This window comes from Hipposideros armiger, unplaced genomic scaffold, assembly GCF_001890085.2.
Source record: "Hipposideros armiger isolate ML-2016 unplaced genomic scaffold, ASM189008v1 scaffold_90, whole genome shotgun sequence".
Lineage (NCBI taxonomy): Eukaryota > Metazoa > Chordata > Mammalia > Chiroptera > Hipposideridae > Hipposideros > Hipposideros armiger.
In genome coordinates, this window is record NW_017731440.1 from 1,775,334 (window position 1) to 1,801,913 (window position 26,580).

Consider the following 26,580-nt stretch of genomic DNA (forward strand, 5'->3'; position numbering starts at 1 on the left):
TAAAATGTTTTCTCATTTCCCCTTTATAATTATACAGGAAAATATTAGTTTTAGAGAAATATGAATTTTATACACCTAATTGTACAAGATCCAGAAAATCTACCATATATGTATAGAGAACTATGGTCTTATAACTAGGGAAGTTGAAACTGTTCTTGACACAGGTATAAATTTTCGGAAGGAATTATAAATCTTATATAACACAATAAAGTGACTGTACATTAATTACGCTGCAACCTAGGTCACAGGTACATACTACCATTTAATGACAATTGCCACCAGAACAAAATTGACACGCCCAATGGAAATCCGATATTAAGTTTCATGACTCAAGTTAAGCAATGGGAGAGTTTCTGGAAACCAATGTATGAACAGCTCTAAGAGAATCTTTTCTCCCTTTCACTTCCTCATGAGTGATCATAGAAAGGAATGAAAATGGAAGACTTATTCTTTCCTCAGTAAGTTTCATCTGACCAAAACAGTTCTTCTGATCCATGTTAAACTATACACAATTTAGTATTATAAATCCTTGTTAATCTATTTTAGTTATTTGTCATACAACTTATGCCAGTTAAAATAAATTTACTGCTTTTCTTATGTTGAAAACACTTTTCTTATTGTCTTTTTTTGAATGCTTTCATATTTTAAAAACTCAATTATTAGTTTTTTTTTTTCAAGTTTTCATTATCTTCTAGGTTGATACACATTATTATTATATAGAATTCCTTTAGGGTATTGTATGCAGCTTAGTGTTATCTGTCTAGGTGGATGCCAACACCAAAACGATTCGGGTTTTTTTTGCAGCTTTTAGGTAACTGTATTGGTTGAATTTATTTTTTAAAATATAGCAGGCATATTGTCAATTGCTTCTGTCTAGAAAATGAAATAATTATAGTTTGTATTTCAAATTCATTGAGGTGCTGGGATTTGGACATTGACATATGTGCAGCCCTCATAGACTATGAAGTATATTGTTAAAAAAGTATTTATATTTAAATCTGGTAAAATCAATTATTGTTTTTTGTTCAATATCTAACAAGGTGATTTATACTAACTAAGCACTTAATACTTTGACTCAGTGGTTCTGTGATATACTAGGTGAACAACTGTCTGAACAACTATCTAAAGAATTAACAACTATCTAAAAAAAATAAGACCTAGAATAGGGATCCCTTTTTTCCTGTTTTATAAGTTCTTTATTAAAAATTTCTTTTGACATTCAATATTATTTTACATTAGTTTTGGGGGTACAGCATAGTGGTTGGACATTTATATAATTTATAAAGTGATCCTCCCCAATTAGTACCCACCTGGCACCATACATAGTTATTATAATATTATTGACTATATTCCATATGCTGTACTTTACATCCCCATGACTATTTTCTAACTACCACAGAATAGGTTCTTAACCTTGGGCACATGGATGGGCTTGAAAGGGGGATAAACACCTTGAGATTATATACAAATTTCTGTGTATGCGTGTTTTTCAAGGGAGAAGATTCAAAATTTGCACTGGCTTCTCAAAAGGGTTTCAATATACAAAACGTTAAAAGCCAGTTATATGGAGAAATAAATACGAATCTCTTATCAAAAGACAGAATTATTCCTTTTATACATCAATCAGGCTTGACATTAACTGTAATCTCACGGAAATGGCTTGCTACTATAATCAAGAACTTAAATGTAAAAGGAATGCATCACACAACATATGATATCTGGCTTCTGTCTACTGCAGTATAGAACTAAGGGGTCTAAAAACAAAAAAAAAACATTAAAACAAATAAATGAGTAAAAACTAAATTTTGTTAAACTGTCATCGCTAGGAATATCTCAATTTTGAAAAAAATAAAGTTTATATAATATGTAGGTGTCATCTGAATATTATAAAATAAGAAAATAATGATTTAGAAAGCACATGTCTACAAATTAGAAGCACTGACCACTAAGCAACGATAGGTAAGTTGAAACATCAACCTATATCCAAACCACTAAAGACACAAATTAGCCTAAAGAGAAAATTACATTTGTAGATTTACAAAAATGCTTTAAAAATCCATATAAAGAAAAATACATAAATATAAAAAGGACTGAGAAATTCCTACTAGACGATAATCATTTGTACAATAAAGCTTAACATTTTTTACCAGCATTTTCTAGTCAGCGAACAAAATGCAAACATATCTATAAAAATAAATGGCTTTATTATAATCTATAGATTATATAAATCATGCATAATCTTATGCATACATGTAAGTATACAAAGAGATAAAATGTATAACATAAGAGAAGTAAATGCTTGCAACAGAAAACCGAAGTATAATGTTTAGTTCTTATTCTTTATTATAAAAAACTCAGCCATCATGAAAGCCTGTGCCATTCTTAGGCCACTTTCAGGCAGATTCTGAAAAGCTGGAAAGTAAACACAGGTGTTTTAAAACTAGAGCTGCTGTCACGGACAACCACAAACACCCTTAACTCTGAGGTGGCAACGCCTCTTTCCCGCCCTCTGTTTTTTAAAAGCAATGCCCGAAAAGAAAATGTCAAATGTTTCACCTTTCAACACCTCAAATTAAGTAAGAGCTTAAAGTATTGTTTTGCAAATCTCTAGCAAATAGATCATTTTTTCACTACTTTTAAATGTAGCCAATTAAATATTAATTGCATAACGTAAAAAGGAGAATTTCTTAGAGAATTACCACCCGCCCAAACTTACATCCCCTCTTCCATCATTTTTTGGGAACTTTATTTTTAAGAGCAAAATCTTTTGTTTAGCCACATTTAGATAGTTCATCATGTGAAGTTATTTTTACAGAAATTATCTGATCTGTTCCTGTAAGGTTTAACACAGAAATCGAAATAAATAAGAATCCTAAAATACAAAAAAAAGTACTCAAATACCTTTGGCTACCATGCTAGGAAAGATTTAGATTTAGAAAAATTTGAAACTTACAAATATATAATTCTGCTTTAGAAAACTCTGTCCTAATGGATACTTAAATAGGGGTAGAAATGTTTACAGACAAAAACAGAAAGCAAAGCAATTTCCAAACTGCTCCAGACATGGAACCCATATTTATAAATGGAATCATCTTTTTATACTGAAATATCATTTAGTCCCTATAATTGTATAAAACAGCCCTCCAAAGCAAAGATAATATTTATTAACAATTGATGAGCTACTACCTAACTAGTGAATATAAAAACCAAATTGCATGATTTATATTTTACCATTATCACCAAGAAACAGGTGTTGTTAAGAGAATGGCCAAGAAACTATAAGTTCCCAAATTAATCTTGGAGGTTATTTTGAGAGGTTTATCCCTACCCTCAGAATTCTACATACAATTCCTTTGTGCAATTCATATAAGAGCTGCACTGTGAAACCATACTTGTGTATTTGATTATTCATAAAAAATCTCCAGTAGTTTTTCATTGCTCTAAGATTTTTATAAAGAGAGATGTCTTTTACAATGCTAAGACAATGATAAACAAAAATTAATCAACAGGAATAAAAATTAAGAGTGAAAAACATTTTTATACTAGTATCTACTTTTTTCAAAAATTTCCTCAGCTATTTTATAATTTGCTCTTATATTGCTTTTTTTTTTCCAAAATGTAAAGAACTAATATCAGAGCTGCATGATATCTGGCTAATCAGAGGCAATCAATCAACTGTAAATAAGAGAAAAGCAAATAAATTTTTCCATCTTGCTCAGAACCAACCATGCATTGCTTCATCAGACATGTGAAGGACATCATATAGCATTAAGAGACAAAATAATATTAAGTTGTGACATAAACCAACAAAGAAATTTAGAATTAGGTTTGACAGTTCTTAGCTGAGTCCACTGTACTTTGGTATTACAACACATACATGATACCTACAAGCACAAAGGAGCAAGGAAAGGGCAGTGTGTCAGCCTTAGAAGTTAATTTCCTTGCTTTTGTTGGTTTATATTACCGTCTAATATTACGTAAACAATCCGTTTCTAGGCAATTTATTTTTTCCTCTAACATGATGAGCTGAGTTCATCTGGACGCTAAATATCTTTCAGCATATAAAAATCCAGTTTAACCGCCATAGCAACAAAAGCACATAAAGGAATGCCATTTACAAATCAAATTTACAAAAAATATATTATACAATATTCGCTTAACTGGAAAGAACACATGTTTTACAACCTCTCAAAAAGTGAAGGTAATTAACACAATAGAATTTATTTAAAAAAAATGGTTTACCTTAGAATACTTAGGACTTATTAGTAATTCTTTCCTGGTCTTTCTAAAAGAAAAGCGATTACCTGAAAACTTATGGATCTAGGCAAAAATCAATATAAGTGACTAACAAGTTAGACTGCAGGAACTAGTGAGAATATTAAGTGAAATTTTGAAGAGGCACCTAGAGTTAAAAGCTGTTTAAAAATATAATGGACAAATGTACTTTCTGGTCTCTGTGATCATGGCTTAATTTTATTCTCTTATTCTAGTAAAAAGAGTCATTCTGGCATTTAAAAAGAATAATTTACGTAATAAAATTCAATTTTAAAAAGTGGCACTTTTAGAAATAACGACAGAAATGCTTCATAAAGCTTCATAGTAAAATGAACAAAAATAATTCTGGGCTTAAAATAGTAAGTATCAAAAGGAGGTGAAGATTTAACTAAATGGTCATAAACTACAAATAATACTGGAAACAATACACTGGATTATACTGGAAATGCCTCCATGGACTATATAAAACTACACTCTTTGATTTTGTGAAATTATTAAAGAAATAGAAATACAAGATATTATAAATATCATTCAGACAGAATTATGGTTGTGCAAGATTCAGAGTTCACATTTTCTAAAGAAAGGGTTACAAGTTATTAAAACTCCTGAGGCTGCTATTTGTCTCTGAAATGCTCAGAGTTTTTTCAAGACCGAAATACATTCTAAAACATATATTTAACATGAATGTATGAGAATAAAAACATTGGTGATATGCTTTTTGCATTGAACTTTAAATATTAAGCAATAAATTACAGGAGCTTTTAAAATGTGTCTATGACTCACTAAGCAAGAGTGATTTTTCAAGATGCCTATTTTTGTTTCAGTTAAAATTAAAACCCATGCTGTCTAATCCTTGGAGTCAATTTGTAATTAAGGGGATTTGATGAGAGACCAGGCGCTGAATTAATGATAAAATTTAATATCTGTTTTAATGCATCAACATAACAGAAAAACTAACCAACGCTGAACAACACAATCAAGTCATTTTGGTGTAGAAGTGCATACTATAGCTATGTCAAATTGTGAATGCTAGTTTTTTTAAAAATATAAGTGTACATGCTAAAGTTCTGCAGATGCATTACTAAAATCTGTGTGTCTGAAAAAACACTCATGTGAAAAGTGCTACTAGAATATTGCTTGGTACAGAAAACTACATTGTTAAATGCAGTTACTTTTATTGAGAATTTTATGTAATATCTAATGAAGGACTTCACTGTTTTCCATCTTCATGTCACAAATCAGAAACACTTTTACTTAGTAACAAAGGATTAACTGAATTTGATAATCTCAAGTTTGTTTTTAAAAAATACATATTTTTAGTTAGAAAGAACATGCAATTTTAAAAAATCCATCAAATTAAATGTCATAGCGTTTTAAATAGCCATCCAGACTTTGAACTGTACTTTTCACAGTACCACTTCACTGCAATTCACAAGAGAATTTAATGTCACTCCAAATTACAAGCTTGTGTAGAACTGGGTTACTGTTGATGCTAAAAATGAAAGAGAAAAATTTCATTTGGCCAGTATTCTCTATGTAGCCTCATCCAGCTTACTCCCAATAGTCAAGAAAGCATTTAAAAATGATATAAAGACATAAAACTGATAACGCCACCAAAATACTGACATGAGCCCAATACTGAAATCAAGTTGAAAATTAACCAGAACTAAAATGAAAAAACACAATTGGTAGAAAACAAGCGTGTTATCTTCAGAAACAAAAAATCCACAGGCCTAAATGAAGGTTGGGGAAATATTCTGTTCCTGTTTTACTTCCTAATACCAAGTCTAGGTCAGCATGTTTCCAAATTCCGTGTAAGCTTTTCCAATTTAGCATGCTTTGGGTTAGGCCCAGATTTATTATTTTGAAAACATCTTTTGATGATTCTAATACACGCCTCCATTAAGAATCATTAACCTATTCTTATTACCTAACAACCAATCAAGGGGACCTTTACCGCTTTTAAAGGCACCCAGAGTATTGTTTCCAACAATGTATCATGAATATTTCCCCTTCTACACCTTCTTGGCCACTGTAACACCAAAAATCCACAGGTCAGAAAAAAAAGGACAATGAGGTCAGAGCAGAAGTCAAGGGGGAAAGGAGAGGACTGTGGCCAAACTGAAGACCAGATGAGTAGGTGGTATGTGAGCAAAGGAAATAGGGCAACAGGTGATATAGGGCATTCTAGTCAGAGAAAATACTGGATCCAAAGACCAGGTGATACCAAGACTGGAAGAAGGTTCCAGGATCTATGGTCACATAATGCCTGGTGTGCCTAAAATTCACTGTCCTACTGAAAGCTTATGTCTTCACTCAAATATTCATTTTGATGAATTTTTTGGTGTATCACAAAATGTATGAGACAATAGGGAAGAATGCAATGAATTTTATATTTCTATCCTTATATATCACACTGAAATTTCAAATTTCTAAAATAATACTATGAAAATCAAAATTAGAAAAACATTAGTAACCAATGTTAAGAGCGATTAAATGTAAGTTTTTACAGGTATCACATTCGTAGTTCGCCACTGATAATCTCCCCAGAGGTTTCCACAGCAATTCAGTATGTCTTTCATTTAAGAGGTTATCGTTCACTTCTTTCCTCTGACTCTCATTGGTTTTTAATGTTTTTTTTTTTTAGATTTTTTTATTGGGGAATTGGGGTAAGGGGAGTGGACAAGTTGCTATCCTTTTGTTCTTCAGTCTAGTTGTGGAGGACGTTGCTTCACTGGCTCAAGTTGGCACCATTATTGACCTCTTCCTGGGCGAGGCAGATCAGTCGCCGGCCTCTGGACTGCTGCTCACAGCGGCTGCTGGCCACTCACGCTGGCTGCTGGCTACACACGGTAGCCCATGGCAACCCACTGCCACCCTAGTGCCACCTTCACCACTGCCAGCGACTCACAGCAGCCCAGCTCCAGGTTGAGCTGTTGTTCTGCATCTTAGCTGTAGAGGGCAGTGTCACTGGCCCTCATATGTGGGATCCAAACTGGGGACCTCTGGCGTCCCAAGCCAGCTCTTAACCAACGTGCCACTCGGCCGGCCTGGTTTTTAGTGTTTTGATAGGCCTGAACTTCCACAGGCTCTGATGATCTGGCTATACCTGGTGCTGTAATCTATAGAGCCACCTTTCAGTGTAACTGTTCATCTCAGAGAACCTGTGACGAATGTTAGCATAGCAATTCTCCATTTGGTATGCAAAGACTGAGAGCCTTGCTTGGGTAAAGAAAGCTTGCATTGGCCGGCCAAGTGGCACGTTGGTTAAGAGCTGGCTTGGGATGCCAGCTCTGAGCAGCAGGGCCCTAGTTCAGATTCCACATGAGGGCCAGTGATGTTGCGCCTTCTACAGCTAAGATGGTGAACAACAGCTCGACCTGGAGCTGGGCTGCTGTGAGTTGCCAGCGACGGCACAGGCTGCAGTGGGGCTGCAGTGGGCTGCCTATAAGCAAGTGTGAGCAGCCGGCAGCCGGCGTGAGCTGCCAAGAGCTGCCGTGAGTGGCCGTCCAGAGGCCAGCAACTGATCTGTCTCACCCAGGAAGAGTGCAATGATAATATCAACATGGGCCAGTGAAGCGACGTCCTCCACAACTAGACTGAAGAACAAAAGGACAGCAACTTCTCTGTTCCCCTTCCCTGATTCCCCAATGCTGTTCCCCTCCCCCAATTCCCCAATAAAATCTTTTTAAAATTTATTTATTTTTATTATTAGTTTCAGGTATACAGAACAATGCAATAGTTATCCTTTTCACCCCTCAAAAGAAACAACCCCCTGCCCCATCCGCTGCCCTCCCACCCCTGATATCATACTTATCTATTACAATTCCATTGACTCCATTCCCACACTCTACTCCACGTCCCGTGATTATATGTATATATAATTATAGTTGACATACAATTTATTCAAAATCAGCTTCAGAAATACAGTGCGGTGGTCAGGCCTCTACACCGACTATGAAGTGGTCTCCCTAACAAGACATGAGTCCATCTGGCCCCCTAAAAATATTTACATTATTGATTATATTCCGCAGACTGTCTTGTCTATCCCTGAGGCCATATTGTAGTTACCAATTTGTATTTTAAAAAAAAGAAAGAAGGATTGCTCAAGAAAAAATTTATTGTGTGGAGAACAAAATCTGGCATGGGAACAGAATGCTGTTAGGAACCAGGGCACAACCTCCATCCATGTCCCTTGCTCAGAATTTTGTGTTTTTAAATGAATACACTAGCTCCAACTTTTCCAAATAGCTGCTTCATAACCTCAGACTGCACATCACCTAGAGCAGACTGCCTGGCTCTAAGCCTCAGGGTAGTTTCATTCAGCATTCAAAGCTGTCTGGTTCATTCCCTCTTAGTTCCCCAATTCCAAGTTATTACATCATTATCTCACCTACCAATCTTTGAACCAGGCCACACAGGTTGTCACTAGCTAACTCTGGGTTAGACAGCCACACAACAGCTTTCTTCTGAAAGGAGAATGGTTGAGAAAATGTTGGCTATGCTCTCCATTCTTTAAAATAAATCATCCTCAGTGTTATATTCACATTACAACTCTAATCCTCTAGCACTTTCACTTCATAAATGAGCTCCTCAAAAAATAACCTACACTTTTTCCACTTTTAAACTTTCCATTTACTCTGAAATTGACTGCATTCAAGGTTACCAACCATAAGCACTGAACTATAGCTGCAACGGTGAAGTTACCACTGCTCTCCTCAGTGCCAAAACAAATGGACACTTTGGATCTCATTTGACTTCTCTGTAGCATTCAGCACTGTGAACGATTCCCTCCATGGGATTTTATTCTAAATTCCATGATAACACCATCTCTTGGCCATCCTCTTACCTTCTGATTATTCCTTGTCAGTGCCCTTTGAGAGCCACTTATTTTTGTATACCAAGAGTAAAATGTTAGACATCACCACTGCTCCACTCATTTCTCTTCTTCTAAAGCTGACCTCTGAGTACTCCCATATACGTTAATGATTGGACCCACAACCTGTACATGATCTGGTATCATTCTCTCCCTTCTCAAACTAACTTCCTGCCACTATACTTCCCAATGTATGGTCACTTATGCACTAAGGGGCATATTGGTAAGTTACTCTACTTTCGTTTAAAATACTCATAACAATATAGAGGAAAATAGCCTGGATTCATGGGCTTTAAATGGTTCATGGGCCCATTTCTGAAACAACTGCTGTGGCCAAGGGAATGTGACATCCTGATTGGCCAGGCCTGAGACCACAGTGGCTTCACCTCCAACCAAATCACATCTAAGGATGGAGAAAAACTATTGTTGTTTTAACAGGAAAACCAGGGTCATAACAATCAGGTGAAGGATGAATAAGCTCTGAGTAGCAAAATTACTGAGCAGCAACATACACTAGGTAAATGTAAAAAAAGAAAAAAAAGAAAAGAAAAGAAAGTTGTTGCTATGGTCTGAATGTTTGTTATCACTCCCAAAGTTCATATATTAAAATCCTAACTTGCAAAGATGATGGTATTAAGAGATAGGGCTTTTGGGAAATGCTCAGGTCATGAGGGTGGAGGCCTCATGGATGGGATTAGTGTTCTTACAACCCCTCAGAGATCCTTTGCCTCTGAGGACACAGTGAGAGGTGCTTGCTATGACCAGCAAGAGGGCCTTTACCAGAACATTTCTATATTGGTGCCTTGATCTAGGATTGTCCAGTCTCTAGAAGTGTGAAAAATTTCTGTTTATAACACCAGAGTGGTATTTTATTATAGCAGTCCGAACCGGCTAGCCAGTAGTGCTGATACATAAATCAGAAAAAGCAGACTTAAAGGTATGACGCTTTAAGCAGTCCAAAGAGGAATAATGAAGGATACATAAAGATATCCCACGAAGACATAATAGTCATAAACATCTATATAATATACAATAGAACAGAGCAAAAAATGTATACAGCAAGAAACTGCAAGAAATATGTAAAATTATAAAAATACAATTATGATGAGAGGCTTAGATATAGGATACTTGATAACGTGAGAAGTGAACACATTTGAATATACACTGAACCTCATGCTTTGTGAACACAGACTAAATTTGTTTATTTAGCCATGAAACCTTTCAAAGTGGATTATTTACTTGGCAAGAAAGAAAACAACACATTGTAAAATATAGTAATTTAAATTATATTCTCTAAATTACCCTGGCTCAAGCAAACAAACAAAAAAATCAAAACAGAAACAAACTATCTAGGGGAAAAAAGTGAATATTTGATGCCTCCCAAAACTGTGAGACACAGCTGAAATTATAGTCAGAGTAAAATGTGTAGTCTTATGATTTTATTATTAAAAAAGACTGAGGTGACCTAATTAACTTGTAAAAATTAGAACAAGGAAAATAAAGAGTGAAAAGTAAACAAAAAGAAAAAATTTAACAGTTGAAAAGATAAATAAAACCAAAAACTTATTAAAAGAAATAGAATGGGTAAGCCCCAGGAGAGACTGAATAAAGGAAAAAAAAAAAAAGAGGAAGCAAATATATGCCATAATATAGATGAGACAGTTAATACACAGAAAATAGAAGAGATGGAAATAGTAAGAGATTTATCTATAATTATTTGATACCAAATCTGGTATCATAGGAAATCTGGTATTAGAGGAAATACGGTGCTTTCCTAGCAAAATATACAGACCACCAAAATTGACTTAAAACATAGAAAAACTGATATACATATTGAAACAATTGAAAGGCATTTAAAAATTCATGTTATAGAAAGGCACCAAGACTATAATGATTTTAAAACTGGATTCTACTTAATATTTAAAGTAAGATCATCCCAATTCATTTAAAACTCTTTAAGACCACAGTTAAAGGCAGAAATTTATGTCATTTATAAAGCTAGTAACATTAGCATCAAAACTGATACAGCCAAAACAATCTTGAAAAAGAAAAACAAAGTTAGAGAACTCAGAGGTCTTGCTATCAGACCTACTATAAAGCTACAGTAATCAATATAGTGTGGTACCAGCCTAAAGATTCACATAACATACTAGATCAATGGAATAGAATCAAGAGCCCAGAACAAAACTCTTGTATTTATAGTCAGTTGACTTTTGAGAAGGGTGTCAAGACAATTCAATAAAAGATCAGTCTTTTCAACAAATGGTGCAGAGACAACTGTATTTGGCTATCCAAATGTAAAACAAAGAATTAGGACCCCTGCCTTACACAATACCTCCAAATTAACTCAAAATAGGTCATAGACGTAAATGTTAGGGCTAAACCTATAAAATTCCTAGGGAAAAACATAGCTGTAAATCTCTGTAACTCTGAGTTAAGCAAAGCCTTTTAGATCAGAACCCAAAGTACAAACAACAAAAGAAAAAATAGATAAGTCAGACTCAGTCAAAATGAGAAACTTTTGTTTGTTAAGGACACCATCAAAAAAAGTGAAAAGACAATCCACAGAATGGGAAAATTATTTGCTAATCTTATATCTGACATGGGACTTGTATCCAGAATATATAAAGGAATCTTATAACAATGAAAAGACAACCCAATTAAAAAATAAGCAGAAGACCTGAATGGACATTTCCCCAAAGAAGATGTTCAAATAGCTAATAAGTATATGAAAAGATGGTCAAGATTGGTCATTACGGAAATACAAACTGAAACCACAGTGAGACACCAACCACCTCACACCCACTAGGATGGTTATGTTAAAAAAAACAGTGTTGGCAAGAATGTGGAAAATTTGGACCTTCATTCATGACTGGTGAGAATGTAAAATGGTGCAACCACTTTGGAGAACAGTATGGCAATTCTTCAAAATGCTTGAAAATATAGTTACCATGTGACCCTCAATTCCACTATTAGGTACATAACTAAGAAATGAAAACATATTCAAACAAAAATTGTAAATGAATGCTCATAGCAGGATTATTCATAATAGCCAAAAAGTGGAAACAAATGTCCAACAGCTAATAAACTGATAAATAGAACATATTATTATGTGTGCAATTATTATGTGTCAATAAAAAAAAATTAACTGTTGATACGTGCTACGAATGAACCTTAAAAATACTATGCCAAGTGAAAGGATCATATAGCATGATTTTATTTATATGAGATATCCAGAATAGGCAAATCTGTAGAGATAAAAAGGAGATTCGTGGTTGACTGGGACTGCAGGAAGGATACTGTGGGGAATGGGGAAATGATGGCGAATGTATATGGGATGTTTTAGGTGGGTGTTGAAAACGTTCTAAAATTAGATTGTGGTGATGGTTGAAAAACTCTGTAAATATGCTAAATTGGTGTACTTTAAATAAGTTGATTTTACGGTATATGAGTTTACTGTAAAAAGCAAAAAAAAAAAATACTGAGGGACAAAGGGCCAAGAATACACAAACAAAAACAAATAGAATAAAAATGAGGAAAAAACATGAACAAATACAATATTTATTTCTATTCTCATACACTCACATACACACATGCACACATACACACACATCCCTTGAACATATGAAAAAATATTCAAACTTACTCTTAATTAGAGAAATAACAAAAATCCTGATACAGTACAACCCCCTGCCCCGTAAAAAATAAATAAATAAATAAATAAATAAATAAATAAACCCAAATACCTCTAGGTCAATTTCATTTATATTCAAGAATGTGAACTTTGGAGACAGGCTGCCTCGGTTCAGATCCGAGGTCCACCAATTATTAGTATCCATAACATTGGTTAAGTTAGTTAACAGATGTTTCTCAGTTTCTTCATCTATAAAATTAGGAATAGGGTGACATCAGAATCATAGAGGCATGAGGGGTGCCCCGTGACCTCTCCCCCTGAAGTTACAACAAGTTGAACAGCTATAATTCAACAAAGGATACCCTATGCAACACACAAAAATGTCTGAGAGATCTGCGCATCTAAACATCTGAAGGTGGGAGAGTTGGGGAGGAGCGTGAATAGGGGAGGAGCGAAGAAAGAAATGCAGAGACAGGGGCCGTGGGACACAGCCCAGAGCTCACTGTGGTCCCAGGAGAGGGGAGTACTGAGACTGCAGGAGCACTCTCTGTGGCCCCAGCAATCCTGCCTGAGGGATCTGCATATAATACGGCTGAACCCAGTGATGGGGCAGAGACCTCGGGGCAAAGACTGAATACAGAAGCGCAACAACTGTGGTCTAACAGCCCCTAATGCCAGGCAGAAAGCAAAGCCATGGAGCCTGGCCACCCACCCACACCCTCCCAGAGCTTGCCTTCCCCACACCCTGCCAGTGTTAGCAGCGGGTCCCAGAAAAAACTGCAGCAAGGTCAGACTAAAGAGCAGAATATCTACAGCCGTGAGACGGGGAGAGACAGTTCCTGAGTGGCAGACACACACTGCAGCTAGTTCCAGTGACAAGGGAGGACATATAGGGGAGAGGCAGCTGTGATCTGACAGGCACCATTACTTGGAGGAAAACAAAGCCACAAACATCCCAGCCGCCTCTCTCAGACCATCTCATCCCCACCTTCCTTGGCTGATCCCAGTGGGGGCACCCAGGGCTGCTGAGGTGCACAGCTCTGCATCTGGCTTCAGGCGCAGCACTGGGATTTCAGGGGCTCAGAACCCCCCATTGCCCCCCACATCTTCCCATGGGGGTGGTGTCCTGAGACTGAGGCTACCAGGTCACAAATGAGACGTCTACCTCACTAGGAAATCTTCCACCGTGAGAAGCCGAAACAGGGCAAGAGAAAATAAAATGCTCCAGCGGTACTTACTGGAAAACAAAACAAAACAAAAAACCTCTTCATATCAACCTGCTGTGGAATTCACTACCCTAGATGCCCAGGAAAAGAAATAATCCATTCATTTCCATGAATAACCAAAGTAAAAAGGCAGCTCAGAAAAGAAAATGAAAAATCTCCAGAAAATAAAGTTAAAGACATGCAAATATGTGACCTAAATGACAGAGAATTCAAGATTGCAGTTCTGGAATCAAGGAGATGCAAGAAAATTCAAATAGGCAGTTCAATAAACTCAGAAATGAAATCAACAAACAAAATGAATATTTTACCAAAGATATTGACATTTTAAAAAAGAACCAAATAGAAATTCTGGAGCTGAACAACTCAATAAAAGAGAGGAAGAATGAAAGAGAGAGCTTAGGAAATAAAGCTGATCAGATGGAGGACAGAATTAGTGATATCAAAGATAGAAATCTGGAAATGATACAGACAGAAGAGAGAGACCTGAGAGTTAAAAGAAATGAAAGAACTCTACAAGAACTATCTGACCATATCTGAAAGAGTAATATACAAATAATGGGTATGCCCAAGGAGAAGAGAGGGAGAAGGAGAGAGTGTATTCAAAGGAATATCATCAAAGAGAACTTCCCAAACCTATGGAAAGAACTGGATCCTCGAATTGAAGAAGCAAACAGAACACCTAATTACCTCAGTCCTAACATTATATTATATTGAAGCCGTCAAAAATTAATGACGAAGAATTCTCAAGGCAGCCAGGAAAGGAAGACAGCATCCTACAAAGGAAAGACCATTCGATTATCATCAGATTTTTCAGCAGAAACTCTATAAGCCAGGAGGGAATGGAATCATATATTCAAACTATTGAGAGACAGAAATTATCAGCCAAGAATAATATATCCAGCAAAGTTATCCTTTAGATATGAAGAAGGAATAAAGACCTTTCCAGATATATAGATGCTGAGAGAAATTTCTACCTCAAGGCCTACATTACAGGAAATACTGGAGGTTTTTTTACCCGAAACAAACAAAAAAAGAAATAAAAAGATACAAAACTATGAGTAAAATTAATAACAGACCGACAGAAACAGGACATGACAAGCCCTACACAAACAGAACACTATACACTTAAAAATAACAGAAAAGGTAAAGGTGATAAAAACATAAAAAAAAGAAGAAAAGAAGATGACAATTTGCTGTCACAATGCAGAAATGAGCTCACAGCATATATAGGAATAATTTGTGACAAGAAAAACATAAAAGGTGAGGGAGTAAAGGTCTTAATTTGCAAAGGGGAGTGGGGATAAGATGCATGCTTAAGAAAAAAAACTACTGTATATATGAAACTTTCTTTTACATAAACTTAATGGTAACCATTCAAAAAAAAAATCACTCCAGAACTGAGACACATACATAAAAAGAAAAAGCAGAGGAAAAATCATAAAATACCACAAACTAAGATAACAGATAGAAACCAAAGGCAAAGACACAATAGAGATACCGAGCTACCAGAAAACAAAAGATAAAATAGCTACAGGAAATCCTCATATCAATAATCACCCTATATGTAAATGGACTGAAGTCATCAATAAAAAGGCACAGAGACTGGATAAAACCACAAAGCCCACCCACATGCTGTCTCCAAGAGACACATCTCAGCTTCAAGGACAAATTACAGACTCAAAGTGAAAGGGTGGAAAAAGATACTTCAAGCAAATGGCATCCAGAGAAAAACAGATATAGCCATACTTATGTCTGATGAAACAGACTTCAGCATAAAAAATGTAACAAGAGACAAAGATGAACATTTCATAATGATCAAGAGGACAGACAATACAACAAGAAGATACAATACTTATCAATATATATGCTCCCGATTAGGGAGTTCCAAAATATACAGAGCAACTACTAACAGAACTAAAGCAAGAAACTGACAAAAACACAATTACGGTAGGGAACCTAAATACACTATTGACAGCTATGGATAGATCATACAAACAGAAAATCAACAGGAAAGGTCAACCTTACATAGCACATCAGACCAAATGGACCTAGTCAACATTTACACAGACTTTCATCCTAGAACACCAGACTATACATTATTTCTAGTGCACACAGAACATTCTCAAGGATAGATCATATGTTGAGACACAAAACTAGCCTCAGCAACTCTAAGAAGACTGAAATCATACTAAGCACATTCCCCAACCACAATGCTTTGAAATTGGAGATCAACTACACAAAGAAAGTGGGGAAAATAACAAACATGTGGATATTAAATAACATGGTACTCAAGAATGACTGAGTCAAAGAAGAAATAAAAGGGAAGATCAAAAGATACATAGAAACAAATGACAATGAAAATACATCATCTCAATTAGTACTGGGATACTACCAAAGCAATATTAAAAGGGAAATTATATCATTACAGGCGAATCTCAAGAAAAAGAAAATCCCAAATAAACAACTTAGCATTACTCTGTAAAGAAATAGAAAGAGAAGAAGAAATGAAACCCAAAGTCAGCAGAAGAAAATAATAAAAATTAGAGCAGAATTAGATGAAATAGAGAACAAAAAATAATAGAAAAAAATTAATGCAACAAAGAGCTGGTTCTTTGAGAAGGTTAATAAAATTGACAAACCCCTGGCTACACTTAGTAAGGGAAAAAAAGACTCAAATAAACAAAATCAGAAATGACAGAGGAGACGTTACCACGGATGCCACAGAAATACAAAGGATCATACAAGAATACTATGAATAACCTAGAAGAAATGAAGGAGTTCTTGGAAATATATAACCTCCCTAGACTGAATCACAAAGAATTGGAAAATCTAAATAGACTGATTAACAGTAAGGAAATTGAAACAATCATCCAAAAACTTCCCAAAAGCAAATGTCCAGAACCAGATGGCTTCACTAGGAAATTCTACTAAACATTCAAAGATAGTTTAATACCTGTACTTCTCAAACTCTCCCAAAAAACTGAAGAGGCAAGCTTTCTGACTCATTTTATGAGGCCAACATTACCCTGATACCAAAACCTAGTAAGGTAACACAAAAAAATTACAGACCAATATCTCTCATGAATACAGATACAAAAATCCTCAACAAAATACTAGCAAATCAAATACAACAATACATTAAAAAGATTGTACAGCACGATCAAGTGAGGTTTATTCCAGGGGCACAAGTATAGTTCAACATACACAGATAGATCAATGTGATACACCACATAAACAAAATAAAGGACAAAAATCATATGATCATATCAATAGATACAGAAAAACCATTTGACAAGATACAACATTCATTTATGATTAACACAGTTAATAAAATGGGCACAGAAGGAGAGTACCTCAACATATTAAAGACCTGATATGACAAACCCTCAGCTAATATCATACTTAATGGTGAAAAACTAAAAGGTTTTCCTCTAAGATCAGGAACAAGACAGGGTTTCCCCCATCACCACTGTTATTCAACACAGTATTGGAAGTCCTAGCCAGAGCCATCAGGCAAGAGAAAGACATAAAAGGCATCCAAACTGGAAATGAAGAAGTCAAATTGTCATTTTTTTCAGATGACATGATTCTTTAGGGTTTTGTAGAAAACCCTAAAGATCTCACCAAAAAAACTATTAGAAACAATAATCAAATTCAGTAAAGTTGCAGGATATAAAATCAATGTACAATAATCCATAGAATTCCTATATACTAACAATGTTATTTCAGAAAAAGAAACGAAAAAAAATCCCTTTTGCAATTACAACAACAACAAAAATACCTAGGAATAAACTTAACAATGATATGAAGGACCTATACACTGAAAACTACAAGGCATTAGTAAAAGAAACTGAAGACACAAAAAATGGAAGATATTCTGTGTTCACGGATTGGAAGAATCAACATAGCTAAAATGGTCATATGACCCAAAGCAATTTACAGATTTAATACAACCCCCATTAAAATCTCAATGAGATTTTTTTAAGATACAGAACAAAAAATCATCAGATTTGTATGGAATCACAAAAGACCCAGAATAGCCAAAGCAATCCTGAGAAAAGAAACAAGGCTGGAGGTATCACACTCCCTGATTTCAATTTATACCACAAAGAGACAATAATCAAAACAGCATGGTATTGACAAAAATACAGACACACAGACCAACAGAAGAGAACTGAGAACCTGTATATATGGGCAGATAGTTTTCAACAAAGGAGCCAAAAACATACACTGGAAAAAGAAAGCCTCCTCAATAAATGGTGCTGGGAAAATTGGAAAGCCTCATGCAAAAGAATGAAACTGGACTGTATCTGTCACCATATACCAAAATTAACTCAAAATGGAAGAAAGACCTAAACATAAGACCTGGAACAATAAACTGCATAGAAGAAAGCACAGGTACTAATGTTATGGACCTTGGGTTTAGAGAGGATTTTATGAATTTGACCTCAAAGGCAAGGGAAGTAAAAGCAAAAATAAATGAATGGGACTATATCAAACTAAAAAGCACAGCAAAAGAAACCATCAACAAAACAAAGAGGCAACCAACCAAAATGGGAGAAAATATTTGCAAACAACAACTCCGACAAGGGGCTAATATCTAAAACATATAAAAAACCTATAACACTCAACAACAAAAAAACCAAACAATCCAATTAAAAAATGGGCAGAGGACCTGAACAGACTCTTCTCCCAAGGAGACATATAAACGACCAACAGATATATGAAAAAATGCTCAACCTCACAAGCTATTAGGGAAATGCAAATCAAAACCACAATGAGAAACCACCTCACACCTGTTGGAATGGTTGTGGAGAAAAAGGAACACTCATCCACTGCTGGTGTTCGTAATGTAAACTGGTACAGCCACTATGGAAAACAGTATGGAGGGGTCCTCAAAAAATTAAGAATAGAATTACCATACGACCCAGCAAGTCCTCTTCTGAGTATCTCCAAAAAAATCTGAAAACATTTATCCATAATGATCTATGTACCCCTATATTCAGTGCAGCATTATTCCCAGTGGCCAAGACATGGAAACAACTGAATTGTCCTTTGATTGATGATTGAATAAACAAGATGTGGTACATATACACAATGAAATATTATTCGGCCATAAGAAAAGACAAAATACTGCCATGTGTGACAACATGGATGGATCTTGAGATTGTCATTCTAAGCGAAATAAGTCAGACAGAAAACGTCAGGAACCATATGGCTTCACTCAAATCTGGGATATAAAACTGAAAGCTAAAAGGAACAAGACAAACAATCAAAGAAACAAAAACTCACAGACACAGACAACAGTTTAGTGGTTACCAGAGGGTAAAGCGGGGAGGGCAGGTGGCAGGAGAGGTAAAAGGATATCAAATACATGTTGATGGAAAGAGAACTGACTCTGAGTGGTGCAATATATAGATGATGTATTACAGAATTGTACACTTGAAACCTATATAATTTTACTAACCAATGTCACCCCAATAACTAATATTTTAAAAATTAGGAATAGTTGTACCACCTATCTCATAGGGTCACTCTGAAGTTTAAATACTTTAATATATGGAAAGCATTAGCTTCAGTGCCTGGCTCTCAGAAGTGCTATATGAAGGCAGACAATTATGAATATAATTTTAAAGTTCTTAGGAAAACAACAACAAATTAAACCCAACAATTTATTCAAGGAATTTTTCAACATCAAGAACTCAATAAAATTTGTTATATTTACTAATAAGAACTCTAAAAAATAATTCTATCAAGAAACTACTTACATATATATGACAAAAAAGTATTTATGAAAAATCCAACAGCATGTCTATGCCTAGGATGCAGAAAGTTGTAACTACTGTCACTCTACGTTAACAAGAAGAAAAGCTGAATAAATCACAAGGTCATAGCTTTTCTCAAACTCAGTAGGGAGCCAAGCTCACAGTCTTAACTTCCAGGAAGGACAAGATCAGGTAGAAACGGAGTTTTGCATTTAATGTTAGGCTCTTTTCCACACAGCTCCCCTAGGTGCTCATGGGAAATATCCAGGCAGGGGAGGAGGCTAGACAGTTTCCCTCAGGGATACCCACGTGCAGGGGGCCCAGGGGAGGGAATTTGCTGAGGCTATGGAAGCAGTAAAATCCCCCCCACCCCTGCTCTCCCACAGAGTCTTCTGTGAATAAAGCAAAAGCCATATTATAGGCGAAAGAAGAGCAGCAAAACACCCTCAGGGCATGGGAACATTATTACAGTTTTCTTTATATATAGCTTAGCATTTTTTTCACTGGCTACAGTGAACATGTAAAATTTTAAAATAATTTTTTATTTTGAAGTAATTCTAGACCCACAAGAACTTGCAAAAAAGAGTTCCCGTGTAGCCTTCATTTAGCTTCTCTCAGTGATAATATCATATATGTACCATGGCATATTGTCAAAACCAGAAAATTGACATTGGTACAATGCCATTAACTCCGTTCATTGTGTGGACGTTGATCCACTGACCCACTGAAAGATATCTGGCTCCTTTCTAGTCTTGGGCAATTAGAAATAAAAGCTACTATGTACATTTCTATATATGATTTTTGTGGACATAAATTTTCACTTCTCTGGAATAAGACCCAGGAGTGCAATAGCTGGGTTGTATGGTTAAGTACATGTTTAACTTTATAAGAAACTGGCAAACTGTTTTGCCGCGTGGCTAAATCTATTCATATATACCAGCAGCGTATGACAGATTCAGCTTCTCCGCATCCTGCCAACCTTTCCTATAGAGAAGTGTATTCTTCTTTAGCCATTCCAACAGGTGTGATGTGGTATCTTACTTTAGTTTTAATGAACATGTAAATGTGAAAAGAGAAATTTAATTTTAGAAAGTTTTTAAAATAATAAACTTAATGTAAAAGATTTCTGGGTCCTCCTTTTGTCAAATATTCTGCTTCAGTTAACCCTGCAATGGAGTCCAGGAATCTGAATTTAAATGTTCATACTGTTTATTCAAGTACTTTGCTTCTGGAAATCTACCCTGAAGAAATAATACAGTCTTTCAAAATTTAACTCTCCTGGATCCTTTCTCAAAAAATCATTAGAGAATATGTTCCATATCAAAATGAAAGAATAAGTTAAATCAGAGAAAACACAGGATCTAGGAAACAGTCGAACCAACACGGGAGAAACTAAAAGAATCCACAGAAGGACACTGAAGGTAGGTTCCAGGACCAGTAGAGTCCTATACAGCAATCAGCTCAGATCCTCTGGAAAACAAAACTTTTTTTCAGATCACCTGATATACTTTAATGAATTAATTTACATATCCAGTAGAGAGTATATGGATTAGTGGTAGATACACAGTATACAAACAAACAAAAAATCCACACAATTCTGAGAAGACAAAATATTGAAAAAGAAGTGTGTGTGTGTGTGTGTGTGTTTTAAAGATTTTTATTGGGGAATTGGGGGGATGGGAACAGTGCTGGGGAATTGGGGGAAGGGGAACAGACAAGTTGCTGTCGTTTTGTTCTTTAATCTAGTTGTGGAGGACGTTGCTTCGCTGGCCCAAGTTGGCACCATCATTGCGCTCTTCCCGGGTGAGGCAGATCAGTTGCTGGCTTCTGGACAGCTGCTCAATGCAGCTGCTAGCCGCTCACGCTGGCTGCTGGCTACACACAGTAGCCCATGGCAACCCACTGCAGCAGGGGCTGCAGCCTACGCCGTTGCTGGCGACTCACGGCAGTCCAGCTCCAGGTTGAGCTGTTGTTCAGCATCTTAGCTGTGGAGGGCAGTGTCACTGGCCCTCATATGTGGGATTCGAACCAGGACCCTCTGGCGTCTCAAGCCAGTTCTTAACCTTCGCGCCACTCGGCCGGCCCTGTGTGTGTGTTTTAAGAACTGTGAAGGGTCTTAGATTTTTATCCTACTTGCAAGCTAATTAGTTTCATACATGTTGGCAGACAGTACAAAAATTCTGGGTCACACACAAAATAAACTGTATTTATTCTGGCACGGTCAAACAGCATAAGCTTCACATTTATATAGGTTGTTTTTGTCATCCTCCCCCTGCCCCAACTTCCATGGGGCAATACAGAAGGAACAAGGTAGATCCTGCACACAGTGGGACTGCATCTCGGCTGAATTCCAACCTTAAGGAAGCCCAATCTATTTTAATATGCTGCAAGCAAACCTGCCTGATCTTCACCTTGGAGGGGAGATAATGTTTTTATTATATTGGATAGGAAACAATACTCTGCTTTAGAGGGAGACACTATATCTTCCAAGGCTGTTTGTTAAACAAATATCCCTTAGAATATAGTTCAGAACAAAGGCCATTAGTGTCTCTGCTCACAAGACATGCATAAATATGAAAAATTCATACAACTGTCACCCAATGTGGTTAATTTAGAGGGTAACAACCAGTTTAATTTTTAAAAAATTAAATAGAATTTAAAATGTCTGAGTACAAATATGTCATCAGAGAATGTATTACTTCCTTGCATTATGCTTTGGGCTCAATCTCTTCATTTTGAAGATATATAATAATTTGACAAAGATGATATAGTTTGTTAAGGCAGAGCAGGGACAAGACACAGGTGTCTGACACCTACGCCAATGTTCTTTCTACCCCACACCCTATGGAACCTAAGCATAATATGTTTACTTTATACACAGATTGTCCACACATTTTATCAATTGTAACAATTTCTCTGCTCTCATTAGCTTACAAATGTGGGAACCAGGCAGAGAAATTAACTGACTTACCCAATTCTATACAACTAGTAAATGGGAAATTCATGATTTTTAAATTCAAAATTCATTACTCGAGTTATTTACTAAAAACGAATCCAAAGCCATACCCCACAGACAGCAGAAGGGTAACATCATCTGAGCCTATCAAAGGCAGTCCATTAACATGGCTAATACTGGAAAATGACAAATAACTCACCCCAATATATGACTTCATAATAAGAAATTATAGTATTTACTGTCAAGTACTAAAAGTACTTGTTAACTCAGTCCCTAAGAGTTTATCCTGCAGTGAACTCTAAACACCAAAGGACAAAGTAAACAAACAAAATCTCTTCTATCAATATTTTTAATCCAACAGTAAAAACCTAGAATTCCTGATACTGCATTGTTCAATTCATGAGCAAAGAAACTTGACCACAAAACAGAAGTCCTTCTGGAGTTTTAGTTGGGCACAGTTAGTGACTATGAAGACAATATTATACCAGAATTCCATGTCCTCCATGTCTTGAACTTAGTAGTGGATACTCAATAAATATGTTGACTTCAACTAGGATTAAAAATTTTTTTGATTAAAAAAATTACTGATCACATGTGTACTATGAGTTCAACAATGTGCTAAATTCCAAGAGAATAGCAACATGAAAAAGCTATGATCCCGTATGCTCAAGATGTTTTTGATATAGGGAGGATGACACATAAGTAATCAACTAATATTATAGACAGAATTAGTCACAACAGAAATAAGATTAGAGGAAATTAAAGAATATGATGCATTTAGGAAACTCTAAGTAGTGGGGGATGGTTGGGGATGGTCTTTACTAAGACTAGAGAGAGAGAAATAGTTCCAAAAATAAAAAAGACAGAATAGAAAAACTCGACTAAAACTGGTGTGGATTCCGAAATTCCATACTTAGGAGGTTTGGATTGTATTTCACAGACAATAGAAAGCAACTGAAGATTTTTTTTTTTTAAAGATTTTATTGGGGAATTGGGGGAGGAGAACAGCGCTGGGGAATCGGGGAAGGGGAACAGAAAAGTTGTTGTCTTTTTGTTCTTCAGTCTAGTTGTGGAGGATGTTGCTTCACTGGCCCATGTTGGTATTGTGATCATTGCGCTCTTCCCAGGTGAGGCAGATTGGTCGCTGGCCTCTGGATGGCCGCTCACGGTGGCTCTTGGCAGCTCACGATGCCTGCCGGCCGCTCACGCTGGCTGCCAGCCATTCACAGTAGCTCATGGCAGCCCACTGCAGCAGGGGCTGCAACCTACGCCGTGGCCAGCAACTCATGGCAGCCCAGCTCCTGGTCGAGCCGTTGTTCACCACTTAGCTGTAGAGGGCAGTGTCATTGGCCCCCAGGTGGGATCCGAACCGGGGCCCTGCTTCTCAGAGCTGATGTCCCAAGTTAGCTCTTAACCAACACACCTCTCAGCCGGCCCGCAACTGAAGATTTTTATTTATCTATTATTTCAGTCTTGCTCTTAACAGGTACTTCCTGTGTATTTAAAAAATTATTCCCCTTGTTGCTCTCAGTGTATTTTAAGATATTATTTCATTATTATTGTCGAGAAGTCAGTCTTTCTAATTGACTTTCCTTTGTAAATATGTTTTTTCCTAATGCTTATTTTTAAGAGTTTTTCTTCCAATGTTCAGCAATTTCTCCTAAGTTGTCATACTTAGAATTCATTTGGTATTCCTAGATCTGAGGTTTGTGTCATTTGACAATTGTGTAGAACTGTCATGATTTCTTTGTATCTTGCCTTTTCTGTTTCCTATATTATTCCTCTAGAACTCTGAATAGATTTATTTTAGATTTTTTCTCCCTATCTTTTGTGTCTTTTAACATCTCTTATATTTTCCATTTCTTTGTCTTTCTGGCTTCCCTTTCCATACTTGCTTCAGATCTACCTTCCAGTTCACTAACAGTTTCTGAAACAGTGTGGAATCTGCTGTGCAACCCATTTGTTGTATAATTTTAATTATTTTACTTTTAATTTCTGTAAGTTCAATCTAGTTTTTCCCCCCAAATTCACTTGATAATTTTTAGTCATTTTCCTTGCTCAAGCATTTCTTTTTAAATATATTACTTAAACGCTTGTTATAGTCTATGACTGGTAATTAGAATATGTGAACTATTTGTCGAAGCACACGATTCTGCTGCCTTACTGATTTTCATTAGAAGTGCCCATTTTTTCTTATGTGCTTTTATAGCTCAGGGTCTTTGAAATTTTATAAGAACTGTTACAGGCCTAATGTGAAGGCAATTTGCTTTGTTCTATTGTCTATTGGCCCCTGCAGGGTAGGGGCTACTTCAAATTAAATCCTCAGCTTTTAGAACCACACAGAAAGGAAGAATTCAGGCAACCTGTAAGGTTCTAAGCTGCCTAAAAGGAGGCTGTGGATGATAATTCTCAGGGATTTTCTTCCGCCTTCCACAGTCAAATAAATCAAGTTACCTTGTTGTCTTATTGTGTGTGACGGGCTTGACTCCGGTTCACCTAAACACTAATGCTGTGGCCATCTAGGATCCCGGCTTCGGGAAAGCATATCTCATTACAATCTCTGGCTTAAATGGGCTCCGGGACTAGTTCTTGTCTGTCTTGTGCCTGATGCCATCAAAATGCAAGCTCAAATTCACCAAGGTTTGACAAATGCACTCAGGGTAAGAGACTGCTTTAGGCAATCACTTATTTCCCATGTTTTGTCTTGTTTTTTTCTATTTCCACTTTGGTTTAGGCCTCTTCAAATTCCTTATTTTCCTGTCTTCTCAGTAATGTTCCTGTAAAATATTCTTAAAATATTAATTTTAACCACTCCTTTTAACTGTTTTTATCAGGAGGGTCATTCAGAATATCTTTATTTTCTTACAGCGCTGAAAATGCAAGACTTAGTGAAGGATTTTGAATAGAAAAGTGTCACCTATCACTTTTATAATGACAGCTAATAGAAGCATGACAACTGATTAAAGAGGTGAGAAACTGAGGGAAAAAAAGTTAGATAGGAGGGTACTATTACAGTCTAGATCAGGGGTCGGCAAACTTTTGAGACAGAAGAGTCACCCGGGGTCGGCAAACTGTGGCTCACGAGCCACATGCGGCTCTTTGGGTACATACATGTGGCTCTGAAGTAAAATTGAAAATGAAAATAAAACTATCATAGTTTCATTTATAATATTACTTTAAATTTTCCTTACTTGTAAAAATATATTTATGGCTCTTGAATAATATTTAAATTGTTGTGAGGGACAGGATTGGCTCTTCCAGGGGTGGGCACACTTTTGAGACGGAATGAACCCAAAGAGCTGCATGCGGCTCGTGAGCCACAGTTTGCTGACCCCTGGTCTAGATCATGAACTTAACAAAGGGTAGAGGTAGGATGATAAAAATGGGAGAAAAAAAATAGAAGGAAATCACTGTTCAGAATTGACAAAACTAGATGCTAAGTTGCTTTGTGGTAGGTGAGACCTTGTAAGGGTATGAAGATTATGTTAATTATGTTAGCTTATGTCTAGGAGTATGGAAGTGCCAGTAATTAATAGATGCTAATTGATAGACTTGGAAATGAATAAAAAACTATTAAGAGTGATTTAAAATACACGGCACTATTTCTGTCACCTGAAAAAAGAACTGGGGTATAGTTACTTATGTTCTCACAGTGGTTCCCTGACTAGGGGCTCAATGATGCTAAAGGCTAACTTCTCTTGGCATTTTCCTCATGACTATAAAATGGCTGCTGCACTTCCAGGCAGCGGTAAGTATTTGAGGTAGCAAAAAGGGAAGGAATGGTGCCGCATGCATCTATCCTTTGTCAAGAAGACACAAACTCTTTCACAGACACTCCAACTTCTCCC

The 26,580-nt window shown here is 36.3% G+C and overlaps 1 protein-coding gene across 5 annotated transcripts in view; it reads right to left on the reverse strand.

Annotated features, from left to right (window-relative positions):
• The window catches only part of MIPOL1 (mirror-image polydactyly 1), a 268,247-nt gene that overhangs the window by 115,907 nt on the left and 125,760 nt on the right, over positions 1-26,580 (reverse strand). The window lies entirely within an intron of this gene.